Source organism: Lolium rigidum, chromosome 7 (assembly GCF_022539505.1).
Source record: "Lolium rigidum isolate FL_2022 chromosome 7, APGP_CSIRO_Lrig_0.1, whole genome shotgun sequence".
Taxonomy (NCBI): domain Eukaryota; kingdom Viridiplantae; phylum Streptophyta; class Magnoliopsida; order Poales; family Poaceae; genus Lolium; species Lolium rigidum.
Window position 1 is genome coordinate 254,731,290 of NC_061514.1, and position 19,417 is coordinate 254,750,706.

At 39.9% G+C, this 19,417-nt stretch overlaps 1 long non-coding RNA gene across 1 annotated transcript; it reads left to right on the top strand.

Moving 5' to 3' along the window:
• The first annotated feature begins 681 nt into the window (after positions 1-681).
• Positions 682-7,815, top strand: LOC124670567. Its single transcript, XR_006992567.1, has 11 exons — positions 682-932; positions 1,091-3,502; positions 3,611-3,673; positions 4,917-5,122; positions 5,229-5,397; positions 5,552-5,630; positions 6,196-6,305; positions 6,464-6,539; positions 6,651-6,718; positions 6,887-7,232; positions 7,547-7,815. It is a non-coding gene; the product is annotated as an uncharacterized LOC124670567 (long non-coding RNA).
• Positions 7,816-19,417: the final 11,602 nt, after the last annotated feature.

The following is a 19,417-nucleotide window of genomic DNA, read 5'->3' on the forward strand; positions in this document are numbered from 1 at the left end:
CAAAGAAAAAGAAAACATGATCGGAAAACACGGCGATACACCTCAGCTGCATGTGCATTTCTTCTATAAATGTCCCTAGACTACCCTCTCAACCAGGGGGTCTGAGAGGGGCAAACGAATCTGGGTCGTCCAATCAGGTTGCAACAGTAACTCTCAAGTCCCACTTTTCACCACAGCCGTCGGATACGATAATTGTTTTCTCACTTTATGATCTTCCGAACAAGTCAATGACGTATGGGACCAGCTACCCGTGGGGGCCGCCGGTCGGAGGCAGCCACGCTCGCTCGTCCGCGTCCGTCCGCCGCAGGTGAGAGAATCTAGATCGAAGGAGCTCCCCAATCCTGGCCTCGCTCCTCGCTCCCCAATCCCCGTCCCTCTTTTCCCCAAACCGCCAGAGGTGAGAGAATCTCCTGCAGTGAGCTCCGATGGAGGCGGCGACCAGCGGGTGGAGGTGAGGCGGGAGCGGCCGGAGACGGGATCGCGCGGGGCGGATCCACGGCGGCGACTGGAGGCTCCGGACACGGCCGGAGACGGGCCGGCGCGGGGTGGATCTGCTCCGGCGACGACCGGAGGCGACGTGCTCGCGCGGGGCGGATCCGCCACACTTTGGCTCACGCGACTCGGCGGTCAGTGGCAGCCAGGCACGCTCGTTCGTGGTCACCATCCTTCCCCAATCCCCATCCTCTCTTCCTGCCCAATCCCGTCCTCCTCTCCTCTCCCTAATCAGCCGCCTCCTCCCCTGCTGTTCCTCCAATCCCAGACCAACGCCTCTCTCTCCCCTTTGGCGGGCTCAGCGCAGCGGCGGGTGATGCGGGGCAGCTCAGCGCGGCGGCTCAGTGCGGCGGTGGTGGCTGACGCGCTCTGCCGCTGCTGCATCTCCTTAGGCACGGACGGATATCTTGATGCGCCAGCTGCAACAAGTTGCCCTTGAGGTAAGGTTTCTTTTCAGATCTTTGCTACTCCAGTTTTAGGATTCATATTTTTGGGAACTGATTTGCAACTGCAGTTAGCCACTAGGTGATCTATTCCCCTGAATAATTTTCGTTTTTTCTTGATTTGGTGGAAAGCATGCTCATCCCGATTCTTTCAGAAGTTGGAACGGCTCGGGGATCTTCCCCTTCCTCGGCCCCTGCCAACAGACTCCCATCCAGGTTCGTCTCCCTCAGATCCAGGTTCTAGATTGTTGGGTGACGTTCGGCTTCAGCAATGGATAGAAAAGGAGCATTCTTCACCACTGAAAAAAAACTCCAGACTTCCCTATTCTGCATTTTCGCTGCCTTATATGGTCCATTACTACAAGATGTCTGAAGTAAATAATTACTCCAATTTCAGCTTTCATCAGTATGTGGTTTATTGTGTCCATCTGTGATATATGTATATAGATTTTCTGCCTAATCAGGCTAGCCCGGGCCTAGCATTTTTCTAACTGTTACGACACTCATAGACCCTTCTGTTGGAATTTTGTTTGTATGATTAAGTAGACAATGGCATTTCTATTTTCAGATGAACTTTCTTATCTTAAGGGAAGCAGTGGTAGTGATAGTTCAACCTTCACAAAATAGGTGTCTGAGGGTGGATTGAAGATTAACGAAATCCATTATGATGTGTATCCTCAAATCAACGTAAGACAAACAACATATAAATGCCTGGCTCAGATTGTATTGAAGAATGGTCAGGAGATGACATAGTGCCGAAGAGGAAGTAATTATCAGGCCAGGAGTATGTAAGTACATACATATGTAGCTCTACTCCCTTTTGGATTCAGTAGAAATCATGGGTCAAAACTTCAAAACTGTATAACTTCGAGACTTCAAAACTATATTGTTTATACGCCCCAACTCCTATATTGGGAGTGTGAAGTGACATGCTCTGAATAGGTGTTCCTTGGACTTACTTTTTATTCTTCAGATCTCAGGTTCTTAACACTGCATCATGGCTTCAGGTCACCGTGTTCTTGCGCAGCCTATGTTGCTTCCTTTTCCCCCTCTGTACCACCTCTTCCTCGACTACGCCCACTAATTCTCTCGGTACATTCATTGTGTTTACGGATGTGTTAAGAAAATCGGGATATGATGGTGTAGCGTTTGTAACATAATATTCTGATTTTTGTTTGCTGCAAAGAGAAAAAATAAGGGCATATTTATGGCTACTGGAAAATAATATATAGAAACAATGACACATAAATAGTTTAGGAAGAATTATTCCAATGCCTTTTGCATTCTCACTGCAACAATTTAGGTCGAAAGAAAAACGCTTCTTATAGCTTCACACATATCTAATGGGGTACCACAATGCACGTTTTTATTACATCTAAAATGCTACCTGCTAATGTTGTTGTTGTTTCCGTAGCTACTTCCACCCTATACCTTTATATTTGTATGGAATGCTAATGCTTTGTTTTATACCAAAATATCAATTAGGAAAATTTCAAATCCTCTTATTAAAACTATGTTTATTATCTACATTTCTCCAAGGTTAAGTCAGCCACCAATCAATTTCAAGTCGCCCAACATAGTTTAGAAATTCGAATTGCCAAATGGACCACACTGGAGAATAATTCTCCATCAGGTACCTGCAGATGGAGTGTCGCATGCCGGATTTCTCGCCCATCTAATCTAATGTGTAAGGAAGTAAGATCTCTTTTAATCATATCATATAGAATGTATATGTAAATATTTTCAAAGCTTAACTTTAATATTGCAGTTTCAGTATATGTCTTTCATATTCTTCCTAGGAGCTTACTCCATGGTATTAAATTTTCTAATGTGGTTTATTCTTATTTTTCTTGCGATTCATCTAAATCATTTTGTACTCTATAAGATTCTATGCAGCTGTATTAATGGTAAAGGGAACGGTTACTTTGATTTGGATTTGGGGGAAATGTTTGTGCCAGTTGGCTCTGGGGGGTTGTGTCAATTGCTTGTTGTTGATTTTGGTTTCTTTGAAGTTTGATTGTACATTTGTTCGTATGATGGGGCCTGTAGGGTTCAGAGGAATGGGGATTGCAAACATGGGTTTCATGATTGGGGATCGCACATAGGGTGCCGTCGTGTTGCTATTATATTTATTTTTTCCCTTTTCACTGGTTGAAATGATCCTTGTTGAGGTGGACCCTTCTTTTGTGTTATCTGGTAGTCTCTTTTCGGGAGGCTTTTGATTTTCAGGTTCTTTACAACAGGTTTTGCTACGTTCCTCATGTTACAGTGACCTTGTACCTGAACTACTAGATGGTTGGAGTGTGCCATTGTTCCCTGTCACACCTCATAATCGGTCACATACCATAGATCTTGTCATATGGTCTCATTAATTTCTTGTTCATTTTCTTAGTCCACTACTATATTTAATTTTCTATAATGAGGTGTGCTTCAGTGGATTGTAACTGGACCTGGCCAAAGAAAGAATCTGTGCAGTATAAAATAATTTTCTATAATGAGGTGTGCTTCTGAAACTCATTAATCTAGACACCTTGGTTCTGGAGCTTTTGTGATGAATGACAAATGAGGTACCAAATGAATATAAAAGCATTGCATAAAGTATCTAGATAGCTATGCTTCAATTTAGATTGTTTTATTCTTATGATTTTCTCTATGAACTTTTCCTCTTTGTACAGGTTCAAGCCAGCAAGATGCTTGTTGTACGTCGATGAATAAGGGCGTCCATCCAAGATACTAAGGTTAAACCTGATTCTTTCTCTGTCAAGGGGCATGTTTTTTTGGTGGGTATACTATTTTGCTCTTGTCTGAAAGTCATGCATAAATATTGATTTTGATTCTGCAGTTTCCGGCCATTTTATATTTTCATCTCGAGGATGTAGAATTAGTGGTTTATTCTATACAGAACTATTCATCCATGTAGTCTTCTTATCCAGTAGAGAAATTCTGGGCACTGCAAATAAAATCTGAGTATGTCATCTTATTCAGTCAACTTGAGGATTTGTAGTCATAGGTGCTTGCTTTTGTTGCATACTCAGAATTTTCCTTTTCTTGCTTCAATAGCCTTTACCTTTTTTTTTTTTTGCTTCATGACATAGAATGCCTAAAGGCTTTGTTGAGCGAGTTTGTCATATATTTAGAAAGCATGACATGTATGATCTTCATAAATTAGTTTACTGAAGTACAATCAGTCTATTAAATGTGCAAAATTTCTTTTATGAGGGTCTTCTTCTCGCTTGCAGGACTGCCCTCTTGTTTCTATCCTTAAAAGCTGCTGCGCTACCCGGCCAACCGAGGCCTCCCAAGGGGCACATTGATCTGGCTCGTTCGTTTTGCCCAACGACAGTAAATTCGTTCCCCACTTTTCATCACAACCGCTCAATACGGTAAAAAAAAAAAATTAACCCGCTACTGCTCATTTTGAGCCCCTGTATGATGGGCCCGTGGGCGTGCGGGGCAGCCAGCCAGAGACAGCGACACCAGCGACACCAGCTCGCTCACGTCGCCTTCCTTTCTGTGTGCGCGTGGGGGCAGGAGGTGGTGAAAACCTAGATCGGCGCGGAGGGTGGCGGCGGCGCACCGCCTTGCGCCGCCTCTCCCCGAGATGGAGCCATTCGGGGATGGCCATGGTGGTAAGCTGGAGGAGGCGATACGGGAGGAGGAGGGTGCGGACCTTTTTCCCCAACGCATGCGAGTGGCGCCCGAGCAACGGGGCGTTGACGCCGGCGGCTGGACGCGGCAGCGTTGGGGACGGACGATGCATCAACGCGGAGCAGCAGCATGCTCTGGATGCGAGCTCGTCCGTTTCCTGTGACGCCATGGTGAGCATCTCTCAATCCTTCTTTCTATATGCTCCTGATCTCTCTCTTTTAGGCTTGTTCTTTTGATTTGCTTGTACATTCAGATCTTGCGTTTGAACTGTTTGATGAAATGTCTGTGCTGATCCATTTTTGCTGCTCTATTTTTTTGCTACCCGTGAAGCAGCTGCTGGCCAAGCAGGGCAATTTGTGAGATGACTGAATGCTCCTGGAAGAAAACGAGGACAATAGCATCACTCCCACATGTGAACTCCATGCTCATCGCTTGTTAATTTCCTCGAGAAAATGATGAGATGCATGTTGTTCAACTTGTGTAGATTTCTCTGAAAATATATGGAGAAGTTAAATATGACGAGGATTCTGATCAGATATGTGAGGGCTTTGGTTGCAGCGGATTTTTTATTTTGTTTACCGATTTTATTTTGCCAAATTTGGTTTTCAAACTCATGTTTTTTGTGTGTGATTGTGATACCTGTAGGAATTGGTACTGGGCTGGATGCTGAAGCACTTAATTACCGTATGGAGACTAGCTCAAGAGACAGAAGATGTACCTCAAAGAATCTGTCCCAAAAACTAACAAAGTTGCTTGAAGAATTTCTGGTTCATGGCACCTTCATGATAGTACCATTATCTGGTTGAAATATCTGGTAGACTATTGGGTAATCTTGTCCCAGAAAGTTGTTTTTTATACACTATTAGCATTGAAATTAAACTTGATATTTGATGAAATGTTACCATGACTATGCAAAAGTAGACTAGGGTACCATCAGGTTTGCCAATAATGTTTCTGATGCTGATCAGCGCCTGCCATGATGGTGCTCGTTTCGGTGTGTGGTGGCGGGTCTGCTCGGCAAAAGTTGGACGTCCTACTCCGGCAGAGGTGTCTTGGGTCCTTCCGTCTCTTGTTTGTTTTTCCCTTACAATTGATGATGTGATGTGCTGACTAGCAATAAACTATGAAGATTGATTAGTTATGTGCAGTTTGAGTTAACTGAAATCAATGACAAATTGAGACGTCAAAAAATAATTCAAAATCAATGGGTCCAAGGACATACAATTTTATTGGTGATGATTTAGTTATTCAAGCTGGAGATTCCCAGTGGCCATTTCTTCATGTTCATACTTTTATAGATTGTTTTTTGGCGACCAATATAGAATTACTAATTCAAAATTAGAGAACCATTTAATTTTAGTGGTCAAGAATTACAGAAATAAAATAGCATTTCTAAATGTAGATTTTCCAGTCCTTTTATTACTTGCTTCTTGTCAAGATCCATTTGGTTCTGTAGTGTGATTAATTTTATCAGGACTTGTGGGCAGGAACACAAGGAGGATCAGTGGATCACTCCTCCTTCGTATATGTTCTATTTAATGTACAGAATCCAAAATATATTACCCTGCCATGACCAGTACTCTCTCCTTGTTTCTGATTAACTGCATTTTAGGCCGCAGCAGCTGGTGGATGGCGAAGGCCGCAACAGCTCGACTCCTCCTCTTTTCTCTCCCGCCAAGAAGAAGCACCAGACAGCTGGGGAGGTTCTAGACCTTCATGCAGGTACTGATCTCCTAAGCAATTTCCTCTCGCTTAAATACCTTGGGAGTTAGACAGGGTTAAGTAAATTTTGTATTGGGTCGTTGATGCGAGTAAATGCTTTTTGGTTCATTGGTGCGTTGAATGGGTGCTAAACATTTTCTTTTGGATTGTTTGTGTAGGTAAATTGGTGTCAATTAGCAGCAATGGACTAGGACATCAGCTGTGTGCGCTCGAGTACCAGGAAGCAAGCCAAAAGTGAGTTGGCATTGCAATAGCTATTGCCTAAAATTCGTTGCTCCTCCTGAAATGTACAATAAAACAATGATTTTATTGTTTTCTTATTTTTGATTGTGATGCTGTAACTAGGTGTCTGCTCCAAGGTTGCCAGTTGTGATTCCGGTCACTTTTCAAGCAGAGAAGCATGATGAAAATAGGTAAGAACCACTTTTAGGTCTCCCTTTATGATTTAAAATGGCATCGGATCATTTCACTTTTCCAGTCTTCAGAACATCCACACCAATGTATACATGTATATTTGTTCAGCCACTACAAAGATAATTTTCCTCTCAAATTGGGAAGTTCTTTTCTCTGAAATATTTCAGAATAGTGCCTTTGGAGATTCAGGTGAAGTTATAGTTGCAATAGGAAAAGGGAGATGAGCCAATAGCTTTCACTCACTGTCCTCACTAAAGATCTGTTCACTAGGTTAAAAACGTAAGATGCACTCAGATGTATATGTGCCCTTCTGGGTGCGGATTTTGCTATTATCATCTTTCTATGCAAATAACTTTCACTCACTTTCTTTACTTAAGAACTGTTACCTGTGTTAAACACTTGAGATACACTTAATATCTGTGTCTCTTTCTTAGTGCAGATTTTGTTATGATGGTCTTACTACGCCGAGATGCTTGCTCAGAGCTCATGGATCACACACGAAGAAATGAGGAGGTAAGAATGGGAATGCCAGGAAAGCAACATTTTATTTTACCTTTGCATTCCCATGTATAATGAGAATTTTTGTGTGTGTCTTTCTCTCTCAAGATAAATTAGCTTCTGCTAAAAGTATTGCATGGCGTCATGCCCTCGTGGGCACCCTTCATCTTCTTTCATCCGGTTTCGTCAACCCATAAAATATTAGCACCCAGATCGATGCTTACATTCCCATACTAATATGCTATCCTGCAATTGTATATGGGTCAACCTTCTTTCCTCTATTTTTCTGGGCCATTTGCTTACAATCAGGTTACTACCTTTCTTTGCAGGATTCTGTTGCCCAAATGTGGTCCGAGTGGGGTGTTATGATGGGATGATGCTCTTACAGTATTTTGGGCCATTGACATACAACCAGGTTACTACCGTTCCTTGACAAGATGAACATATGAAAGTCTGTTATATTTTATTCCGTTACTATTATGATGATTCGTTTGTAGTTGTACTACTTCTCAGTTTGCCTTTAACATGAAAACACTGACTGGTTGCAGTTAACAGAGCTCTCCTAAAAATTCTACCAGCATTTCTTTTGTCATTTCAATGATTGTCGTACTACTATTTTCAGTCTGCTTCAATCTATATGCATAGTCAGTCGATTCTGTTTTTTACATTTGTGCCTGAAAAATATGGTGTAAATCATCCTCTTGAAATTCTCTCGGGAGATATTGAAGCCCTAAAGGTGTAAGCTTACACAAATAAAGACGGTAATGACCAGTTACTTAAGTTTGTTGCTTTTGATTCTTTGCCTAATAAACATGCCTGCCAATGTTAAGACAACTCACGTAGCCAGAAGATATTTTGTTTGCTTTCCCCTTCCGTTGCTTCTCTTTATCTATCTCCCCTTACTAAGATCCAGAAGTATTGTTAAAGAAGATCCAGAAGCAGACCTTTCGAAGCCGAGTCAAGTTTGTATTTGCCTGGCTCGATGGATGAAGAACTATTTGCGGATCTCCCCACGGTTAGATTTCTCTTTGATTCCCCCCAAATTGCTCTAAAATTCCTCAGCTCATTAGTCAAACAATTGAATCTCAGTTCTACATTTTTGCAAGCTATATTGAGGCGTTCCAATTTTTGTACGCTTGGCAGCTTTCGGTGACACCCGTTGTCATATGCAGGCATCGTGTGCTGCAGCAGGCATTGGAGACTGTAGGCATGTCTATGCTCTGAACAACGACACGCTATGACGAGGAGAACGAGATGCTCACTGCTATTCGCATCCATGTTCCTCTCGCATCCGAATTCCCCGCCTCACAACAAATCTCTTCTACAGTGACTGGTCTGCATACCCGAATGTATGCACGAATCAGTATTATTACAGAAAATGAATTGAATAGTATCTCCATTTCATCTCAAAAAAATGTAGAATAATACTAAAGAAAGAAATTTCCCATCCATGTAGATGAAGTACCCCAATCAGTTTATAATGTTTAAGACCAATTATTGAACATTTGTTCTTCAACATTTGCTTTTGCTTTTACCATTTATTCTTTAATATTAGTGTCCCTTATGCCTGTGCGCCGGGGCGCACCGGGTCATCTAGTGCGTACTAAATGCAGTCAGTCAGTGCCTGCCTCGATCGGTCGATCACACCTACCCCTGTGACCGCACACAATAAAAGACTTGCACATGTGTTTCGTCGTGTACTCCTACTGTCCTTTTCCCCGGATGCGAAATGATCGGACGAAAGGTACATGGATGGATGGATGGACGGTGCAACCGATGGAAGAAAGATTTGTCGCGGCGGAGAGGCGCTCCATCGCAGATTCGCTCCGCACCAATCATGCTCCCGGCCTAGTGCAGCGATCAATCCGCGTCGCCGCGCGTCCCGGCGGAGGTTCTCCCGTCGGCATTACTATAATAGCCGACGATATTATTGCGTAATAAAGTTGCCAACGATAGTAAACTGAACGTGAGCCGTCGGGCATGTTTACATCAGTAGCATAGCATCATCGCAGCAACTCGACGGTACTTATGGCCGATGGTTCCCTGTCGGCTATTCATTTTCTGATGGGTAATGTTCCCCATCCAATTCTTCTTAGTGGAGAGTATAGTAAAACTCTATGAGTTAGTTATAACCGATGGTTAGAAGCCCCGTCACAGATGATTGCTACACCGTCAAGCATTAGTCACTACTTGGGGATTAAATTGCCCAATGGTGTTTTATAGCAGCGGAATGAGATTGAGGGTAACAATATTTCAGAATATTAGCATTTAAAAATATCTCGTAATTACACCATCAGACATGACCAAAGAACATAGATTAGTTTTGATGTAACCTCACAAAGTATATGATTCATCTACAAGATGTTGAATGTGAAAGAAAATGTTAACTAATAATTATTGGTCAAGCATTTTGCGTAAGCTAAATTGTACAAACTATATATTAACCGATGAAAACAATTAATACATCCAATCTTAATTAATACCATTATCTCCATATTTGTAGAAAAAACCATGAGAAAAATGAGAAATATAGTACTTAGCGACCTTCCTTGCTCTCGTCTCGGATGGGCCATGGGCTGCCATCATTGGGATTGGGATGCTCGAAAGCGACCTAAAGATAAGTTGCAAAACCTGGTACACATCTCATGCTAGGACGATTACTGAGGAAAATTTCCAACGTGTAACAAAGGCATATTATTGGATTTTGATAACGACATAGGAATTACATAGGTAGCACCATAGTGATAATGATCATACATAGAGAGATTGGATCAAGTTACCACTGCAAACCCCAAGTCTAGGGGGTGGACTGCTCTCCTCTCATGGCGGGGAGTGATGAGGAGGCGTCGATGAAGAAAGAAGAGGCGGCTGGAGACGATTCTGGCAGTGGTCCCCACAATTTTTTGTCAGCGGTAGAGTGCAGACTCTCTCTGTTTAGTGGTTTTTGATCTCCACATATGTGTGTCGCGAGAAAGTCTACCAGTGTATATATATTGTATCTTTTTAGGTCAAAACACACCCGTTCACGAAATATTGAGGCTAATTAGACGACCGAGGCGTCGAGGAGGGTAGGTGGTGTAAACTGATACCCTCAACGCGCCACTAGGCCTCCTTGTCAGCATGCTAGGCTGATGGTTGCCCACGTTAGCTCGTTGGATTCGTGTCACAAATTGCAAAGCATTCTCTTTGACCTTGCCCTTTTTAAGTCCCGAAGCTCTCTGAAAGTTAAAATTATGAATAAAAGGTTTTTCGATCAAATAGAGTTAAAACCAAAATAAAAAAGGGATGTTTTGCAAAATCCTCAAAAGCAATGCAAATCAAGACTCGTGATATGATGGAATATAATACAATAAAATGCACACAGCATCCCCAAGCTTAACCTATATATGCTTGTTCTCGAGCATGAAAGTCATAACTAAATGGGCTTTGTAGTTTGTTGTCATGGATACACAATATTGATTTTATGATAATTTCTACTCAAAGTAAAAGTTTATTAATAAGTAAATAGCAACAAACAATCATCATACAAAGTAAAAGAAAACATAAACTTCAAATATACATAAGAGCAAAGACATCTTTGATAATAGTAAATGAATAAGTGATGGAGCTTGACAGCACCAGCAAAAGGTTCTTGATACGTTGGGACTCCAAGTGCAGAGTGTGTAGCCTAGGAAGTAATTTTCTTCACAAGCGTGACTCGGGGGTTATATCGAACTCTCGGAGAACTGCGCAAAGAGGTATCTCTCCCTCTCTTCTTCTAACGATCCTGCAAAGTAAAATAAAGCCTTGTGTCCCCAACTCCACCGTGTGGTTGTCAAGCACAAGGTTTCGTGTAAGTAAATAAAACACAAGTAGTAATAAAATAAATAAAACTAAAAAATAAAGTAACTAAGTAAAAAACAGTAAAAAAAAGGTTAATTGTTTTGGGGTTTTGGATGCAAATAGGATAAGTAAATATTTTTGTATTTTCGGATTAAAATAATGCAGCAAATAAAAGTAAGATAAAGCAATATAAACGTGTTTCTTATGATAAAAACTGGACGGGAGTTCATGGGTTCACTTAACTATTCTCTCTTTTAAGTTGTAGTGGACAATAACAATTCATCAATGAGATATGAAGAGCAAAACAATAACGTGTGAAAGATATGTATTTATATGGGCATCACGTCCTAACATAGAGATGATGCAACACATCTCTCTTATACTTCACAAGAAAGGGAAAACTCCATGCAATATTGTATTAAGAATTAACAGTATATAGCCATAACTACTCTTCATGTGACGAACATAGCACATGCATTCACTTTATCCCTAGTGAGGTAGCAAAAGAAAAAGGCAAAACCATAATAGATCATGAATTTGTTGTCACTATTCAATCACTAAAACCATGCTACTCCATCTAATACACAGATCACCCCACACACACTCTTGCATAAAAGTTGGATCAGAATCAATACTTAAGAACGGGGTACATAATATGCATCTATCAATACATATTACACATAATATGATCAGAATTCATAGCACAATATCATCGAATAAGGATCCACCACATAGGTATTACAAATATGGCCATAATCATGTTGGGCAGCTCATATGGCACAAAGAACTATGAAGAACATGAGATGAACAGATAAAGTTACTGCCACAAAACCGTAGTCCAGAGGTGGACTACTCCCCCTTGATCATGGTAATAATGATGAAGACGTTGGGGAAGGTGGAGATCCCTCCGGCAGGGGCTCCGGCGGAGTTTCCCCCTCCAATCTTCGCTACTGCAGCATCTTTTTCGTGTGTTTGTCTTCTGCGGCGCTCTTCTCCCGAGAACTCTTCGGGGTCATATATATAGTAATTTTTAGGTCAAAATACGTCGGTGGGCGAAAAGATCATGTAGTTTGGACAATCGACGGTCGAAAGAGAGCAGGTGGCCCCCCCAGATTTGTATAGGGCGCGCTACCTCGGCTCTTTTGGACCTCAGGCCCTTCTATGTGTGTTTCTATGTCCCAGAGTGCTTCTCTCGATGAAAAAATTACGCTCCGAAAATCTCAGATCAATTTGACTTTGTATAGGTCTCTAAAAGTGAAAAGTACACAAAACAGGTAATTTCTGTTCTGCAAAGTTATAAACCAAATAAAGGGGATCATTGGTAAATTCTCATAAATCAATGTAAAACATAGTATTATCATCATATATGTTGCAAATATGTGGGAATTCAATATGATAAAGGATAAAGTTCATGTATAAAAGTTCATGTATGCATTTTACATGCATCAACATCCCCAAGCTTAACATATGCTCGTCCCCGAGCATAAAGATGATAAAACTAACATGAAATTTGGAGTTTATTATATAGCTTCTAAATAATTATGCAAAGTATCACAAGGTTCAGTCAATAAAAAATGACAATAAGTAATATGAACTTATAAAGCGATGATAACTCTTACATTCTACAAAGCATGCATAATAGTAAATAGCATTGTAAAATACATGAATGATAAGTAATATGAACCATAAAGCATGCTTAGGAGAATCGTATAGAATTGTTTGGAACACTCTTTGTCCTCTCTTTTGATTCTTTGGATACTTTTGACTCTTGAATAGAAGAAACTAAGTAGGGAATATATGTGCTAATCCTCCAACAAAATAAAAAGTAGAGAGAATAAAACGAGGTTTTGAGATATGCAATTCATGTCAACAATAATAATAAGGATGGGGTACCATGCATCTCTCTATGTGAATATATATATGAGTCATGTGTTTTACCTCATATGAGTAAATGTTGCCTCATTTTCCTGGTTGCTAACGATTAGACCTCTTGTTACTCAGCTCCGGGTAACCAAAACCTTTCAACATACATGTTTTAACCAAGTATCGCAATGGGGTACCTTCATGCCGCCTGTACAAAGTACCAAAGGAGATAGATATCTCTACTATAGGACATCATACCGGGACAACATGAGCAACAGACGGTGAGCATCCTCTCTAACTCTCTCTCACTTTTTTTCTCTAACTCTTTTTCTTTTTCTTTCTTTTTCTTTTCTTTTCTTTTTTTCACTGTCTCTCTTTTTTCACTAACTCCTTTTCTTTTCTTTCTCACTTTTTCCACTCTTCCTATTGAGGATGCTCTTTGTTGTAACTTCCACCATGATTAGGCATGGCTTCTGTTAGCGGCCCATTGCTTTTCTCTAACATGTATGCATAATTACTCTTGACAACCTCCACTTATTTGGCAAGAGATAACCATCAACAACACAAAAGAAATGATGTCAATGTAGGGTGCAATACCCCAATGGTGCAATGTTCAAAGACTTCCCAAATAAGCGTGGTTATAGTCTAGCTCATTACTCATAATTAGTCAAACCCACAACATGCATAGCGGTATTTTCTTTCAGAACCTTACTTTCTCGTGAGCGTTAAATTACACAAAAAGGATATTTTGAAAAGGTTGGAGGCATAACACACATATTATACATGGAATAGCAAGCTCTATATAGGTAGGTATGATAGACATTGGGTTGGAGTTGAGCTTGGAAACAAGTCTATGCTTGTCTAAGAATTCAATTTTTTGGCTAGCAAGAGGTCTAAAAGCATGCAATAGTATCCATAGAGCTATTCAGTCATCATCAAACAATGATACTTAAAATTAAACATATATGTATAATAGTTAGAAGTAGCACTGAATAAGGCACATGGCAAATCATCACTCAATAGAGCATGTGAAACTAGAAATACCATACACAAAATAACTTTCAGCTGTTGATTGGCATTCCTCCTTTTCTTTTATAATTACGCAACTTTATTCTCTTTGATAATTCAAAGATAAGAGAGTTTGGTCCATTATCTCATTCATATGCATTATAAACATTCAATATGATGGTCCTTTCATTTGAAAAACAAAATTAGACACAAATAAAGCAATGCCTCTTCTGTTGGGTTCGTAGCATAGAAAGCAAAAAATATATACCGCAAGAACGAATAAAACCAAGATCCAATAATCTATGAGATCTATGCAACGATATGGATGAGACACTAACCCTCGTAGATCCAAAGTATTAACGAGATCAGATCTCGTGGTTGATGTAGATGTACACTTGATGAAGTATGATTCGTGTTGCAGTCCTTTCCGTACTCGATCACACGTATGGTGTCGATGATGACGCTCTCTCCCCATTCTAGCGAGGCAGCATATGTAGTAGATCCCCTCGGAATCCCAGCATCACGACGGCATGGTGGTGGTGGAGAAATCCTGCAGGTCTTCGCCAAGCCTACGCAGGAAGAAGGAGGGAGAGAGGGGCGACTAGTGTTTGGGGGATGTTGTGCTGCGCCCCAACTCTCCCCTCCCTCTTATATAGGCGTGGGGGGCTGCCTTGGCCCCTCCTCCAAGCCCTAGGATTGGCCAAAAAAAGGAGGGGGGGACTTTGTCCCCAAGTTAAGTCCCTATTTTTAAGGGATTTCATCTTATCCACTTTATCCAGCCACACGTGCCTTGGGGGGCTTGTGTGCCTGGTCCATGTGTGCATATGAGACCCCCTCCGGTCCATGTTGGTCGTCCAGGATAGGTGGGCCCCACTATGGTACCCTTCGGAACATTCTAGAACCTCCGATACAATACCGAAAAATCCTAAACTTTTTCGATAACCCTGAAAATGACTTCCCACATATGAATCTTTTTCTCTGGACTGTTTCGGACCTCCTCGTAATGTCTTGGATCCCATCCGAGACTCTGAACAACATTCGGTCTTCATCTCATATTCCATATCTACTTAAACAACATCGAACGTTAAGTGTGTTACCCTACGGTTCGCGAACTATGCAGACATGATCGAGACACCTCTCTGACCAATAACCCATAGTGGGACCTAGCTAGAGATCCATAATGGCTCCTAAATATTCAACGATGACTTCGTGATCGAAACAACCATAAACATACGATACCGATTCTCTTTGTCGCGCGATACTTTACTTATCCAAGATTCGATCATCGGTATCTCCATACCTAGTTCAACCTTGTTACTGATAAGTACTCTTTACTCGTATCGTGATATGGCATCCCTTGTGCCCTAGTCACATTCTTGCAAGCTAATTGGATGTCATTCCACCGAGAGGGCCTAGAGTATATCTATCCGTCATTTGGATGGACAAATCCCACTCTTGATCTATGCACTTCAAATCATACTTTCAGAATACCCAATGCCACCTTTTAACCACCCAGTTACAAAGTGGAGTTTGATGTTATCAAAGCATTCCTCCGGTGTGGGTGATTAACATGATCTCATGGCCGAAGGATTATGTTACTATGTATTTGAGAGCTACATCAAAATGAACTTCAATAAATTGATCTTATTGTTATGCTTACTGTGGGTGTGTATCCATCATATAATTCTCCTAATGACATGATCTTGTTATTAAAAACATCCAATGTTCATGATCAGGAAACCTTGATCATCAATTAGTCAACAAGCTAGTTTAAGTGAGAGCCTTACTAGGAACTCTGGTTTGTTTACAAAACACACATATATTAATGTTTCCAATTAATACAATTATAGCATGGGATGTAAAAATTTATCATGAACACTAAGATATAATAATAACCACTTTATTATTTCCTCTCGGGCATATCTCCAACAGCTTCAAGTTTTTGCGAAAATTCTATGTTGCTCAAAAAAACAGAGTTACAGGTGCTCAAACCATGAGTTTTAGAATGAGTCCAGTGGGGTGTCATGGGCATCCCCAACCTTAGGATATTCACCGTATTTGAATTAATCTCAGTGTGATATTCCTCCATTCCTTGTGAAAAAACTTCAACACAAAATTTTCTTCCCATTCTTTTCTATGAGGTGACATTAGTGGTACAAAGAAATCATGCTTGCTGCTATTTTTATTGTAAAAAATTATATCTTAATGAACCAGATAGCACATAATGTTCTATTGATTCTACCATATCAAAAGTTTAAAGAAAAATCATTTTGATACTCAAAAGAATGGATGAAACATTGAAAGGGAGAATCTGTCCAAAAAAATTACTGCAGCAAACCTGAATTTTTAATACTACTTAGACACGTCCGGAATTTTAGCCAATTTACGTGCATATAGAGGATGAAAAGTTACATCTTCTATGAATTTATCAAGATTTTAGGAGTTACCAAAAAACTGACGCTCCAAAATCCCAGCTCAATTTGATTCTGTATAGGTCTCTAAAAGTGAAAAATACACAAATAAGGGCTTGTTTGGTACTAGAGTTTTAGTGGGGATTAGCGGGGATAATCCGCTCCAAACTTCAAATCCTCACTTATTGTAAATGCATTTTTGGTTAGAGTATGAGCGAGTTTAATCCCCACTTTGAACCAAATTTTAGTGTAATTTTTTCAATCCCCAATACTCTACCCCTTTCTAGTGGATTGGGGATGGGTTTTGTGGGGATTGGGTGACATCAGAGATTGACCCAATACTCTAGAGTATTATCCCCACGAATCCCCACTAAAAAATCTAGTACCAAACAAGGCCTCTTGTTTGGTACTAGTGTTTTAGTGGGGATTAGTGGGGATAATACTCTAGAGAACCGAGTGGATCTCTACTGTCACCAAATCCCCACAAAACCCCATCCCCAATCCACTAGGTAGGGGTAGAGTATTGGGGATTGAAAAAAATACACTAAAATTTGGGAAAAAGTGGGGATAAGTGAGGATTAAACTGGCTCATACTCTAGCACCAAACATGTATTGGGGATAAGTGGGGATTTGAAATTTGGAGCGGATTATCCCCGCTAATATCCACTAAAACTCTAGTACCAAACAAGCCCATAAACGGGATCAATGGTAGATCCCCATGAATCAATGTAAAACATGGTATTATCATCATATATGTTGCAGATACGTGTGAACTTAATATGATGAAGGACAAAGTTCATGTATGCATTTTACATGCATCAATAAGTACTATGTATAATTAAACAAACTTCTTTTGCGAGATATAAACGATTCACAAACAAGCTTATTTATTGAGAATTATTCCTAACTTTTGGTCTTCGAATATAGATCTTTTTATTTGTTTCTTTGACTCAGAAGTATGTTGAAAGTAAGTAGGGGATCAACATGAGTAAAGCATATATATTCAAAATCTTCATACTTGGGGGCATGATTAAGATCATAGTTCATCAATGCATTGACCCTGTCATAAACATATTTAATTATAAAACAAGGATAACACAATCATTCAGAAGTATAGTATTTAATTCATACACAAATTGTTGATATGTTTCATGTCCCTATAAGATGACTAATGACTCCACATGCATCATGTTGTGCCATCATTGCACCTGGTACTATACATGATATCATTGATAAATCTCTAATTCCTCACGAACCTTCGTAAAAGGAGACACCCAATGTGTTTCCAACATGGGCAACTATACATACCCAATGACATGGCGCAATCAACTTTTTAAGCTCCTTTGCTGAAAAATTTCACCACGTAAGCATATCTTTTGTTGTTTCATAGAGCACCTTCCAACCTATACATTGTTTGTCTGCACCGTCCTAAAAGTTAGTAGTAGCCACCTTAGAAATAACGTGAAGATCAACATTTTTTGAGTTGAAAACACCCCCCATAACATCATGGCTTGTTAGCAACCCAAAAAATATGTCAACAAAACAATATAACTAATCCTTCTTACTATGTCAAATTTATCATTTTTAGTTGTGCATGTAAAATTGGTGGTCACCCACAAATATTCCTCCATGCCAAGCATAGACAAAAGCATAAAAGATTTGAAATCTAAATAAATAACGCATGATCAATTTACTTGGAATGGCATTGAAAGCCATATATAGTTATATATGATGGACACTAGTAGAATTATGTTGGCTCAAGGGTGTTTGGAATTTGGATGTACAAGCATCATATCATGCTTGGTACGTCAAAGGCTAGCAATAGGGAGAATTTTACCACTAGGAATAAGCATGCAAAAAATTTCCATAATACTATGCATTTCCTAACATCAAAGATAAACTTAAACATACATGAGGTAAATGAGAACTAGTACTACATGCATGAGACTTGCAAGATATCATAAACTTCAAGAATAAAGTATCACACAAAATGTAATATTGATCCCGAGTTCTTATGTAACTATGTTTCCCTTCACCTTCATTTGATAGCATCCAAAACGTAGACTTGAGTTTGTTCTAGTAGCAAAATGATAGAAAATAAGCACATCTATATGTGTTGGCATTTTATTTAGAAGCAAGATTGCTAAATAAAACTCAAAAACTAAAATTATATATAGACGCTCGAAGTTGTGCAAACCGAGAGTGTGATAGGTTCAGTTGATTCCTTTGGCATCCCTAAGATAATGGTTTACACCATTATTGGATAGCTCCTTGTTGTTCCTCACTTCCCTGTGAAAAACATTTAAAGGGCGTACCTAATCCTGAAAGCTCCTGCACATTATGGGGTCCGGGGAGGGTATTTCTAGGCAGCCTTTCCCTTGTTTTTATTATGCAAAGAGGGTAATTCGAACCCAGGACCTTCAGAACACAAGTGGCGATAATCTACCACTGCGGCGGGCCTGCTCTTCTCCTGTGAAAAAACTCTAACACAAAATTTTCTCACATTTCTTTTCTGTGGGGCAACATTGATTGCACAAATATAATATCCAACCTGTTATACAAAATTCAAAAAAATTGGAATCTCAAATATGAAGAGAGTTGATTAAATTTTCAACATTCAAAATATTTCAAAAGGATAAAAAAGAATCACAGAAAACCTCAAATGTACCACTATTGCATCAAAAGACACAGTATGTCGTAAAAAAACAGTTGTTAAAAAACATGCATATTGCAGTCACCTAAAAGTGTCGGGAAATTTTCCAATTTTTATGCATAGATATAATAAAAATTTGTAACTCCACCAGAAAATTTAATCCAATCGGAGCTACCTGTAAAAGTAGAAAAATCTTTTCGTGAACACAACAATTAACATGGAAAAATCCGCAGCTCTGCATATGTATGATCAATTTTATCATCCAAAATGGGTAAAATTTGATACTTTATTAAAAATTACAGTAGAAAACAAAATTAAAGACTCTTTCTACAGTAAGGATGCAAAAGAAAGAAAAATAACCAAGTTGCCTCCCGTAAGCGCTTTCTTTATAGCCGTATAGCTAGGCTTCATAACTTTGATTTTAGGAGGTGCAGTGTGATTAG